Source organism: Mesoplodon mirus (assembly GCF_964341445.2).
Source record: "Mesoplodon mirus genome assembly, chromosome: 14".
In the NCBI taxonomy this organism is placed as follows: domain Eukaryota; kingdom Metazoa; phylum Chordata; class Mammalia; order Artiodactyla; family Ziphiidae; genus Mesoplodon; species Mesoplodon mirus.
In genome coordinates, this window is record NC_138990.1 from 85,711,182 (window position 1) to 85,724,281 (window position 13,100).

Below are 13,100 nucleotides of genomic sequence, written 5' to 3' on the forward strand. Positions count from 1 at the left end.
TACTTGTTGCCTTACAGTTGGATGATGAAATATATAGACATTTGTTGAACAAAATTAACCTCCAGGTTTAACTCGATACCTATTTTTTTCACTCTCTAAAAGGAAAACTTTTTCAAGCATTGTACTCAGAACAATGTAAACACAAGAAAACAGCTGATAATGCAATAAAACTGACAGTTAAAAAAAAGAAAAAAGAAAAAAAAAGAAAAGAAATTCTCTTACGTTTGAAATAAATCACCAACAAGCAGGTCTACCTTCTGTTCCTATGGTTCAGTTCAGACGATATGGGGAAAAGGGGCAAAGTTCTTCACAAACTTCTTGATTTATTCCATGTTTATTGCTCTATTCAGACTTTCTTTTTCTTCTTGAATCTATTTTAGTTATATTTTCCTTAAAACTCAACCAATTCAACCAGATTTTCAAATTTCTCAGCCTTTTAGTCTTTCCTTTTTAATATTAGCTTTATTGAAGTGTGATTAACATTTTAAAACTCACCCATTTTAAGTGTCTGGTTCAGTGGGTTTTAACAAATGAATGCATTCTTGTAACCTCCACCAAAAATACAGAGTATTTCCATCATGCCAAAAAGTTCCCTCTTGCCCCTTCTCAGTCAATACCCTCTTCCAGCCCCTCTCCCATGCAACAACTGGTTTGATTTCTATCACTGTAACTGTGCCTTTCCTAGAATTTTGTAGGAATGGAATCAGATAAAATTTGTGTTTTATATTTGACTTCATTTTCTTAGCATGTTTTTGAGATTCATGCATGCATATATTAGGAGTTTGGCTCTTTTTATTGGTGAATAGTATCCTATTGTATGGATATACCAAAATGTATTTATCCGTTCATCAGTTGATGAAAATTTGGATTATTTCCAGTTTGAGGCTATGGCTGAAAAAATGGCCCTCCAAAAATATTCACATACTAATCCCTAGAACCTGTAAACGTTACAAAAGCATCTTTGCAGATGTGATCAAATAAAGGATCTTGGGATGGGAAGATTATCCTGGATTACCAGGGTGGGCCCTAAATGCAATCCCATGTATCTTTGTAAGAGTGAGGCAGATTTGACACACACAGCAGAGAAGGTAATGTGCAGACTGAGCAGGGAGAAATTTGAAGATGTTGGAGTGATACAAGCCAAGGAAGGTCAGCAGCCTCTAGAAGCTGAAAGAGGCAAGAACTGTGTTCTCCCCTATAGTCTCCAAAATGATTATGGCCATGTTTATACTTTGATTATATTCCAGTGAACTGTTTGGACATCTGGCCTCCAGAACGGTGAGAGAATAAATTTATGTTGTCTTAAGGAATCACGTTTGTGGCAATTTGTTAGAGCAGCCTCAGGAAACCAATTCAGAGGCTATTACAAATAAAGCTGCTGTATAACCTCTGTGTACAAATCTAGGTGTGGGCACACTGTTCATTTCTCTTGGATAAAGAAGAATGGGATTGCTGGGATATATTTTAAATTTATAAGAAATTTACATTCCCATCAGCAAAGTATGAGAGTTCCTGTTGTTTCACATCCCTGCCAACACTTGTTATGACCAGTCTTTTTAATTTTAGTAAATGCATAGAGATATCTCATTGTGGTTTTAATGTATATTATTCCTGAATACTCATGATGTTGAGCATCTTTTCATGTGATTTTGCCATTCCATACCTTTAATGGTGAAATCTTTATTCAAATCTTCTACTCACTTTTTATTCAGTTGTTTGCCTTCTTATTATTATTTTCTTTTTGGTTGTACAATAACTTTATTTTTTTATTTATTTTATTTTTTTTATTTTTTGCTTTATAACAAATTTAATCAGTTATACATATACATATGTTCCCATATCCCCTCCCTTTTGCGTCTCCCTCCCACCCTCCCTATCCCACCCCTCCAGGCGGTCACAAAGCACCGAGCTGATCTCCCTGTGCTATGCGGCTGCTTCCCACTATCTATCTACCTTACGTTTGGTACTGTATATATGTCCATGCCACTCTTTCACTTTGTCACAGCTTACCCTTCCCCCTCCGCATATCCTCAAGTCCATTCTCTAGTAGGTCTGTGTCTGTATTCCTGTCTTACCACTATGTTCTTCATGACATTTTTTTTTCTTAAATTCCATATATATGTGTCAGCATAGAGTATTTGTCTTTCTCTTTCTGACTTACTTCACTCTGTATGACAGACTCTAGGTCCATCCACCTCATTACAAATAGCTCAATTTCATTTCTTTTTATGGCTGAGTAATATTCCATTGTATATATGTGCCACATCTTCTTTATCCATTCATCCGATGATGGACACTTAGGTTGTTTCCATCTCCGGGCTATTGTAAATAGGGCTGCTATGAACATTTTGGTACATGTCTCTTTTTGAATTATGGTTTTCTCAGAGTATATGCCCAGTAGTGGGATTGCTGGGTCATCTGGTAGCTCTATTTGTAGTTTTTTAAGGAACCTCCATACCGTTCTCCATAGTGGCTGTACCAATTCACATTCCCACCAGCAGTGCAAGAGTGTTCCTTTTTTTCCACACCCTCTCCAGCATTTATTGTTTGTAGATTTTTTGATGATAGCCATTCTGACTGGTGTGAGATGATATCTCATTGTAGTTTTGATTTGCATTTCTCTAATGAGTAAAGATGTTGAGCATCCTTTCATGTGTTTGTTGGCAGTCTGTATATCTTCTGTGGAGAAATGTCTATTTAGGTCTTCTGCCCATTTTTGGATTGGGTTGTTTGTTTTTTTGCTATTGAGCTGCATGAGCTGCTTATAAATTTTGGAGATGAATCGTTTGTCAGTTGCTTCATTTGCATATATTTTCTCCCATTCTGAGGGTTGTCTTTTGGTCTTGTTTATGGTTTCCTTTGCTGTGCAAAAGCTTTTAAGTTTCATTAGGTCCCATGTGTTTATTTTTGTCTTTATTTCCATTTCTCTAGGAGGTGGGTCAAAAAGGATCTTGCTGTGATTTATGTCATAGAGTGTTCTGCCTATGTTTTCCTCTAAGAGTTTGATAGTGTCTGGCCTTACATTTAGGTCTTTAATCCATTTTGAGCTTATTTTTGTGTATGGTGTTAGGGAGTGATCTAATCTCATACTTTTACATGTCCCTATCCAGTTTTCCCAGCACCACTTATTGAAGAGATTGTCCTTTCTCCACTGTACATTCCTGCCTCCTTTATCAAAGATAAGGTGACCATATGTCCGTGGGTTTATCTCTGGGCTTTCTATCCTGTTCCATTGATCTATCTTTCTGTTTTTGTGCCAGTACCACACTGTCTTGATTACTGTAGCTTTGTAGTATAGTCTGAAGTCAGGGAGCCTGATTCCTCCAGCTCCATTTTTCATTCTCAAGATTGCTTTGGCTATTCGGGGTCTTTTGTGTTTCCATACAAATTGTGAAATTTTTTGCTCTAGTTCTGTGAAAAATGCCAGGGGTAGTTTGATAGGGATTGCATTGAATCTGTAGATTGCTTTGGGTAGTAGAGTCATTTTCACAATGTTGATTCTTCCAATCCAAGAACATGGTACATCTCTCCATCTATTTGTATCATCTTTAATTTCTTTCATCAGTGTCTTATAATTTTCTGCATACAGGTCTTTTGTCTCCTTAGGTAGGTTTATTCCTAGATATTTTATTCTTTTTGTTGCAATGGTAAATGGGAGTGTTTCCTTGATTTCACTTTCAGATTTTTCATCATTAGTATATAGGAATGCCAGAGATTTCTGTGCATTAATTTTGTATCCTGCAACTTGACCAAATTCATTGATTAACTCTAGTAGTTTTCTGGTAGCATCTTTAGGATTCTCTATGTATAGTATCATGTCATCTGCAAACAGTGACAGCTTTACTTCTTCTTTTCCGATTTGGATTCCTTTTATTTCCTTTTCTTCTCTGATTGCTGTGGCTAAAACTTCCAAAACTAGGTTGAATAAGAGTGGTGAGAGTGGGCAACCTTGTCTTGTTCCTGATCTTAGTGGAAATGGTTTCAGTTTTTCACCATTGAGGACGATGCTGGCTGTGGGTTTGTCATATATGTCCTTTATTATGTTGAGGAAAGTTCCCTCTATGCCTACTTTCTGCAGGGTTTTTATCATAAATGGGTGTTGAATTTTGTCGAAAGCTTTCTCTGCATCTATTGAGATGATCATATGGTTTTTCTCCTTCAATTTGTTAATATGGTGTATCACGTTGATTGATTTGCGTATATTGAAGAATCCTTGCATTCCTGGAATAAACCCCACTTGATCATGGTGTATAATCCTTTTAATGTGCTGTTGGATTCTGTTTGCTAGTATTTTGTTGAGGATTTTTGCATCTATGTTCATCAGTGATATTGGCCTGTAGTTTTCTTTCTTTGTGACATCCTTGTCTGGTTTTGGTATCAAGGTGATGGTGGCCTCGTAGAATGAGTTTGGGAGTGTTCCTCCCTCTGCTATATTTTGGAAGAGTTTGAGAAGGTTAGGTGTTAGCTCTTCTCTAAATGCTTGATAGAATTCACCTGTGAAGCCATCTGGTCCTGGGCTTTTGTTTGTTGGAAGATTTTTTATCACAGTTTCAATTTCAGTGCTTGTGATTGGTCTGTTCATATTTTCTATTTCTTCCTGATTCAGTCTTGGCAGGTTGTGCATTTCTAAGAATTTGTCCATTTCTTCCAGGTTGTCCATTTTATTGGCATAGAGTTGCTTGTAGTAATCTCTCGTGATCTTTTGTATTTCTGCAGTGTCAGTTGTTACTTCTCCTTTTTCATTTCTAATTCTATTGATTTGAGTCTTCTCCCTTTTTTTCTTGATGAGTCTGGCTAATGGTTTATCAATTTCGTTTATCTTCTCAAAGAACCAGCTTTTAGTTTTATTGATCTTTGCTATCATTTCCTTCATTTCTTTTTCATTTATTTCTGATCTGATTTTTATGAGTTCTTTCCTTCTGCTAACTTTGGGATGTTTTCGTTCTTCTTTCTCTATTTGCTTTAGGTGCAAGGTTAGGTTGTTTATTCGAGATGTTTCCTGTTTCTTAAGGTGGGATTGTATTGCTATAAACTTCCCCCTTAGAACTGCTTTTGCTGCATCCCATAGGTTTTGGGTCGTCGTGTCTCCATTGTCATTTGTTTCTAGCTATTTTTTAATTTCCCCTTTGATTTCTTCAGTGATCACTTCGTTATTAAGTAGTGTATTGTTTAGCCTCCATGTGTTTGTATTTTTTACAGCTCTTTTCCTGTAATTGATATCTAGTCTCATAGCATTGTGGTCGGAAAAAATACTTGATACAATTTCAATTTTCTTAAATTTACCAAGGCTTGATTTGTGACCCAAGATATGATCTATCCTGGAGAATGTTCCATGAGCACTTGAGAAAAATGTGTATTCTGTTGTTTTTGGATGGAATGTCCGATAAATATCAATTAAGTCCATCTTGTTTAATGTATCATTTAAAGCTTGTGTTTCCTTATTGATTTTCATTTTGGATGATCTGTCCATTGGTGAAAGTGGGGTGTTAAAGTCCCCTACTATGATTGTGTTACTGTTGATTTCTCCTTTTATGGCTGTTAGTATTTGCCTTATGTATTGAGGTGCTCCTATGTTGGGTGCATAAATATTTACAATTGTTATATCTTCTTGGATCGATCCCTTGATCATTATGTAGTGTCCTTCTTTGTCTCTTCTAATAGTCTTTATTTTAAAGTCTATTTTGTCTGATATGAGAATTGCTACTCCAGCTTTCTTTTGGTTTCCATTTGCATGGAATATCTTTTTCCATCCCCTTACTTTCAGTCTGTATGTGTCTCTAGGTCTGAAGTGGGTCTCTTGTAGACAGCATATATATGGGTCTTGTTTTTGTATCCATTCAGCCAATCTGTGTCTTTTGGTGGGAGCATTTAGTCCATTTACATTTAAGGTAATTATTGATATGTATGTTCCTGTTCCCATTTTCTTAATTGTTTTGGGTTCGTTATTGTAGGTCTTTTCCTTCTGTTGTGTTTCTTGCCTAGAGAAGTTCCTTTAGCATTTGTTGTAAAGCTGGTTTGGTGGTGCTGAACTCTCTCAGCTTTTGCTTGTCTGTAAACGTTTTAATTTCTCCATCAAATCTGAATGAGATCCTTGCTGGGTAGAGTAATCTTGGTTGCAGGTTTTTCTCCTTCACCCCTTTAATTATGTCCTGCCACTCCCTTCTGGCTTGTAGAGTTTCTGCTGAGAGATCAGCTGTTATCCTGATGGGGATTCCCTTGTGTGTTATTTGTTGTTTTTCCCTTGCTGCTTTTAATATGATTTCTTTGTGTTTAATTTTGGACAGTTTGATTAATATGTGTCTTGGCGTATTTCTCCTTGGATTTATTCTGTATGGGACTCTCTGTGCCTCCTGGACTTGATTAACTATTTCCTTTCCCATATTAGGGAAGTTTTCAACTATAATCTCTTCAAATATTTTCTCAGTCCCTTTCTTTTTCTCTTCTTCTGGAACCCCTATAATTAGAATGTTGGTGCGTTTAATGTTGTCCTAGAGGTCTCTGAGACTGTCCTCTGTTCTTTTCATTCTTTTTTATTTATTTTGCTCTGCAGTAGTTATTTCCACTATTTTATCTTCCACCTCACTTATCCGTTCTTCTGCCTCAGTTATTCTGCTATTGATTCCATCTAGAGTATTTTTTATTTCATTTATTGTGTTTTTAATCGATGCTTGATTCATCTTTAGTTCTTCTAGGTCCTTGTTAACTGTTTCTTGCATTTTGTCTATTCTATTTCCAAGATTTTGGATCTGGGAAATAGAATCTTGGATCATCTTTACCATCATTATTCTGAATTCTTTTTCAGGTAGACTGCCTATTACCTTTTCATTTGTTAGGTCTGGTGGGTTTTTATCTTGCTCCTTCTCCTGCTGTGTGTTTTTCTGTCTTCTCATTTTGCTTATGTTACTGTGTTTGGGGTCTCCTTTTTGCAGGCTGCAGGTTCGTAGTTCCCGTTGTTTTTGGTGTCTGTCCCCAGTGGCTAAGGTTGGTTTAGTGGGTTGTGTAGGCTTCCTGGTGGAGGGGACTAGTGCCTGTGTTCTGGTGGATGAGGCTGGATCTTGTCTTTCTGGTGGGCAGGTCCACGTCTGGTGGTGTGTTTTGGGGTGTCTGCGGACTTCTTATGATTTTAGGCAGCCTCTCTGCTAATGGGTGGCGTTGTGTTCCTGTCTTGCTAGTTGTTTGGCATAGGGTGTCCAGCACTGTAGCTTGCTGGTCGTTGAGTGAAGCTGGGTGCTGGTGTTGAGATGGAGATCTCTGGAAGATTTTCGCCGTTTGATATTATGTGGAGTTGGGAGGTCTCTTGTGGACCAGTGTCCTGAAGTTGGCTCTCCCACCTCAGAGGCACAGCACTGACTCCTGGCTCCTCAGTTTGGGATGATGTGTTGTCTATTCATGTATTCCACAGATGCAGGGTACATCAAGTTGATTGTGGAGCTTTAATCCGCTGCTTCTGAGGCTGCTGGGAGAGGTTTCCCTTTCTCTTCTTTGTTCTCACAGCTCCTGGGTCTCAGCTTTGGATTTGGCCCCGCCTCTGCATGTAGGTCGCCGGAGGGCGTCTGTTCTTCGCTCAGGCAGGACAGGGTTAAAGGAGCAGCCTCTTCGGGGACTCTGGTTCACTCAGGCCGGGCGGGAGGGAGGGGCACGGAGTGCGGGGCGAGCCTGCAGCGGCAGAGGTCGGCGTGACGTTGCATCAGCCCGAGTCGCGCCGTGCGTTCTCCCAGGGAAGCCGCCCCTGGATCCCGGGACCCCGGCAGTGGCGGGCTGCACAGGCTCCCGGAAGGGCGGTGTGGACAGTGACCTGCGCTCGCACACAGGCTTCTTGGCGGCGGCAGCAGCAGCCCCAGCGTCCCACGCCCGTCACTGGGCTCCGCGCTTTCAGTCGCGACTCACGCCCGTCTGTGGAGCCCCTTTAAGCAGCGCTCTTAATCCCCTCTCCTTGCGCACCAGGAAACCAAGAGGGAAGAAAAAGTCTTGCCTCTTCGGCAGCTCCAGAGTTTTCCCGGACTCCCTGCCGGCTAGTTGTGGCACATTAGCCCCCTTCAGGCTGAGTTCTCGCCGCCAGCCCCAGTCCTCTCTCTGCGCTCTGACCGAAGCCCGAGCCTCAGCTTCCAGCGCTGCGTGCCCCGGCGGGCGAGCAGACAAGCCTCTCGGGCTGGTGAGTGCCGCTCGGCACCGATCCTCTGTGTGCGGATCTCTCCGCTTTGCCCTACCCAGGTATGTAGGGAGTTTCTTGCCTTTTGGGAGGTCTGGGGTCTTCTGCCAGCGTTCAGTAGGTGTTCTGTAGGAGTTGTTCCACGTGTAGCTGTATTTCTGGTGTATCCGTGGGGAGGAAGGTGATCTCCGCGTCTTACTCTTCTGCCATCTTACCCGGAAGTTGCCTTCTTATTATTAATGTATAAGAATTATTTACATAACAGATATGTTTGCAAATATTTTCTCCCAATCTTCCAAATTCTCATCAGTGTCTTTCAAATAGCAAGACTGTTTATTTTGATGAAGTTCATTTTTTTAATTTACACTTTGTGCTTTTTATGTCCTAAGAAATCTGCCAAACCCAACAACACAAGGGTTTTCTTGTTTTCCTTTAGAAGCTTTATAGTTTTAGCTCTTACATTTAGGTCTATAATCTATTTCATGTTCACTTTTTATGATGTGAGGTAAGGATCAAGGTTCACTTTTTTACATATGGATATCCAATTGTTTCAGTTCCATGCCTTGAAGAAAGTATCCCCATTGAATTACCTTAGCACCTGTGTAGAAAATGCCTATCTACGTTCCATTGATCTGTCTTCACACCAGTACCACACTATCTTGATTCCTGTTGCTTTACACTCATGAAATGAAATAATTTAAGTCCTATAACTTCGTCCTTTTTTTACCAAATTGTTTTGGGTGTTCTAGACCTTTTGCATACTAATGCAATCACACTTCAAATATAAATTTTAGAATCAGCTTGTTAATTTCTACTCCTCCCCTCCAAAAAATAAAAGCTTTCTGGAATTTTTATTTGCATTGTTTTGAATCTATAGAAAGGGGGACAACTGAAATATTAACAATATTAAGTCTTCCAATTCATGACCATGGTATATCTTTCTTTTTATTTCAGTTGTATTTAATTTGTCAACAAGGTTTTGTAATTTTCAGTGTACATGTCTTGCTCATAATTTGTTATATTTATCCTTATTATTTTAAGGTTTTAATGCTCTTGAAACTGGTGTTTTAAGTTTGAATTTCCAATTGTATATTGCTGTACTTTTTTTATGTCACTCTTTCCAGGGTTTTATGCTATTTCTCATTCATAACATTTTGTGTGAACTTTTTTATTTTATTAGCACTGTTAAGATTTTCTTATTCTATTAGCCTTTGCACAAATAAACACTTTGGTTTGTTTAACAAATCTATTGTGTCTTCATTTCCTAATTCATTAAGTTTTGCTTCTGTCTTTATTAATTTTTTCCTTTTACTTTCATTAGGTTTGTTTTATTATTCTTCTCTAAGTTTTTGAGTTAACTGTTGAATGCATTTTGCTTTCATTTGTTTTTATTTAGTTATGGTGATGGCTTTGTACTCTGACCACTTAGCTAGGCTGGAAGAACTGCATTTCACAGAATTCATTTCCTTATATGATTGTGCATTAGAATGGGCTCCAAAGGAAATTTACATGGAATTTGGAAGGCAGAAGTGATGGAGCAGTCATTTGTTTTACACCAAAGGTCAGTGTAGGGCCAGGTACTATTGCAGTTCACAAATGCTGCATACCTGCTGGCTGATCTTGGTGCGGTCAGCAGCCAGGCCCTCAGCTCCACTGGATCTCTTCCTGCTCCTCAGAATTCTGACTCTGTTGCACCTACAGTTGATGCCAGCTTACTAGAGCAGTGAGAGATAGACACATGTTTCTGTCTGTCCTGATGGGTTCAAGTTTGCTCTTATTCTTTCCTACTTCACATCTATCTCCCTTCCTGATTTAACCTAATCTGAGGATTTTCATTGGAATAACCAGAGGCTTTTCGGTGTCGGTTATTACTACAAATTTCTTTTCACTTTGGTTAGCTCTCTAAAGAATTTTTTCTCATTTTATTAAATTTCTAACTGTGTTACTAGCAATAATATATACATTAACTCTAAGTTTTACAGTTGTATTGCTTGCCACCATTTTTTTTATAGTACATCTTCCATATTGGAGTTCTTGTTTTGATTCATTTCTCAGTTATATTTCTTCAAACAACTTTTCAGAAGGGGTAATAGATGAATCCAAGTACATCTAAGAATGTCTCTGTGTTGTCTTCCACATGAACAGTAATTAGGTTGGGTAAGTGAACAATTGTTTCTGGTGGCCGATCACCCATCTCTTCCTTTAAGGAACCTCCTCTTCCTCATTCTCCATTCATGTGGGCTGGATGGAGATGACTCTATCCCAGATCCCAGGGGTGAATGGATATATGACAATAAAAGCATGGCAATTCCTTGGCCATATAATAGGTACAGTAATGGGCATTGACCAATGCCAGGCCAATGAGATTGGTTTTGCTGGAACTATTATAAAAGCAAAGTCTCAGAGCTATTAATGGCCATTTGGGCCACCATGTAGACAGCCTACCTGAGAAAGAAGCCAGCCCAAAATAACCGCAGAGCTGAGGGATGACCGAAGATGGAATCTGCACCCAGATCCTGGATCCTGCCAGAAAAGAAAATGTATTGATTAACAACTAAAAATCCCAAAGAGAGGTTCAATCACCATTGGATCCTAATTTCAGACTCCTCCTTCATCTCACTGGAAATATATAGACAATTTCTTTTTAAAATAGGGTTCAAATGAATACATTTGTTTCATATTTTCTTATATATTTCCTTATCTTTCTCAGTGAATCGCTTGCTTAGAGCTGCTGAATTTATTCATGTGTCTGGTGACTTCTGTTTGCCCATACAGAAGATATATATATTTGTCCAGGACTAGGACTTATAATATAGTCTGTCAGCAATAGTTTAGGTATTGGATCTTATTCAAATTTTTAGTCCTGGATAAAAAGATTTTTTTCTTTGCTTTCATTCTGTTAGTTTTTGGTTAAGGGTGGCTTCCAGTTGCCCAGGAGGACGGGGTAGGTGAGAGCCCTGCTCATTCATTTCTCCATAGTCCTTCAGCTGAGATGACAAGGACTAGAACTTCCTTGGAAACCAATGCTCAAGTTGGCAGAGCTGCCATCAGCCTGATTCCCTGAAAGACTAGATGGAGCATACATCTCCACCAACTACCCCAACACAAGAGAAACAAATTGTTTTCAGTCATATAATTTTGGATTCTTTTTTTCCAGAAATTTACCCTTTTACCCTAACTAATACAATGGAATTTTTATTTAGTCAGAATCAATTTTTCCCCATTCCCTATCTTCCTGTTACTTCCGTGGCATGGAAAGAATACAGAAGAAATAGCTAAATTGCTGTGCAGAATATTGTGAGAGAAATTTTGAGTTTTCATGGGTAACTTGAGAAAGGGAGAATGAAGTCACCTGGAATATGGAGAGAAATAGAGAGAGGAAAGGAGACCAGAGTGGGGAGTAGCTTGGGGGCCAAAGGAAAAGGAGTAGTCAGTAATAAATTCCCAGATGTGGGAAGAACTGAGTATTAAAACATCTAGTACTCAATGTTGAGTTATATACCCTGTGATGTAGCCCTCCTTCCATTACCCCCTTGAACCTTCAGCAGATCCTGCTGCACAAAATTGCCTTATGATAAATGATCATTAGAAGAATGACCGAAGGGTGGGTCAAGAAAAAGTGAAAGATTTAGAATCTGATCTGTGTTCAAGTCCCTTCACTGTTTTTGTGTCTTTACACAGCTCACGTCCTTTGTGAGCCTGAGTTTTCTCATTATAAAGTGACTAAGTAATGCCCCCTGGGACTTCCAGTTAAACATGGCAGACGGAGCCACTCTCTCTGGAAGTCCCACTAAAACAAAAGTGAATAATTTTTAGGTACAAACCCACAAAGACAAATAGAATAGAAAACAGTCACAAAATATTGGAAGGTGAAAAGTGGATAACCAAATGGTAACTGACAATAGGCTCCGGAAAGCTGAAACTCAAACAAATTGCTGAGAAAGACCAATGATAGGCTAATTGGGCTTCAGTGTCCCTGAAAAATCTCAGAATTGGAAGTACCAGGTACCTTTTAAATTGAGGATGCAGATGAGGCTGAAAATAGGAGGTTTGATTAAAAGTCTTTATGAGGGGTAATTAGACCCCCAGTACTCTCTCCCATCCTGGCAGAAGACTAGAGTTTACCTCTCTCTCGAGAGTGAAACGAAGAAGCTCTGAATTCAGAAGCACAGGGAGCAGCCAAGGATCAGGGGGAGGATTCCAAGCTGTAAACAGGGGAATTAAGTGAAGAGGGCATGCAGTCCATTCCCCTAACTCAGCTCCCAGACCCCTGCAGCAAGATTTAGGCACCACTCCCCCCCTTAGGCAAGAGACGGTGGATCCCTTTTTGATTAAACCAACTAGCCCAGGAGAAAAGACCTGCAGATACTGACATTCAGTGGTACCCCCCAACAAATCAGCCCAGAAAGTTTGCCCTAGACTATCACCTATAGTCAAAACCTTCACCCATGCACATAGTTTTCAAGTAAATTTTTAGTGCCCCATTCTTAAATATGAGCAGACAACCAAGGATCACCAACATATGATGAAGAATGTGGACAAGAATAAAATGGAGTTGATTGATTACCAGTGTTAATTACAATATGTCTGAACATATTGAAAGGATATTTCACTTCCTTTGGAAAGTTAAGGGATTAATAAGTGATAGGTATAGAACCAAGCAACCAAAAATGGACAGTTATTGACCCCAGAGAAAACAAAAGTTGCACAAGAAAGGAAATGTAATCATAGTACACTACATGGCTCAACTGTGAAGAATGGACTAAATGGTCAAAATATCAAGATTAAATATTAGTTCAACCAAAAAGATGCAGTTAAGTATGATACCTAAAAATATGGAGACTAATGTTGCTGAAAAAGTTAAAAATGACTCTCTCTGGGAAGTGGGACTCAGAGGAGGGGAGAGGTGGACCTACTAGACTTTTTCAACCATGTACATATATAACTTTAT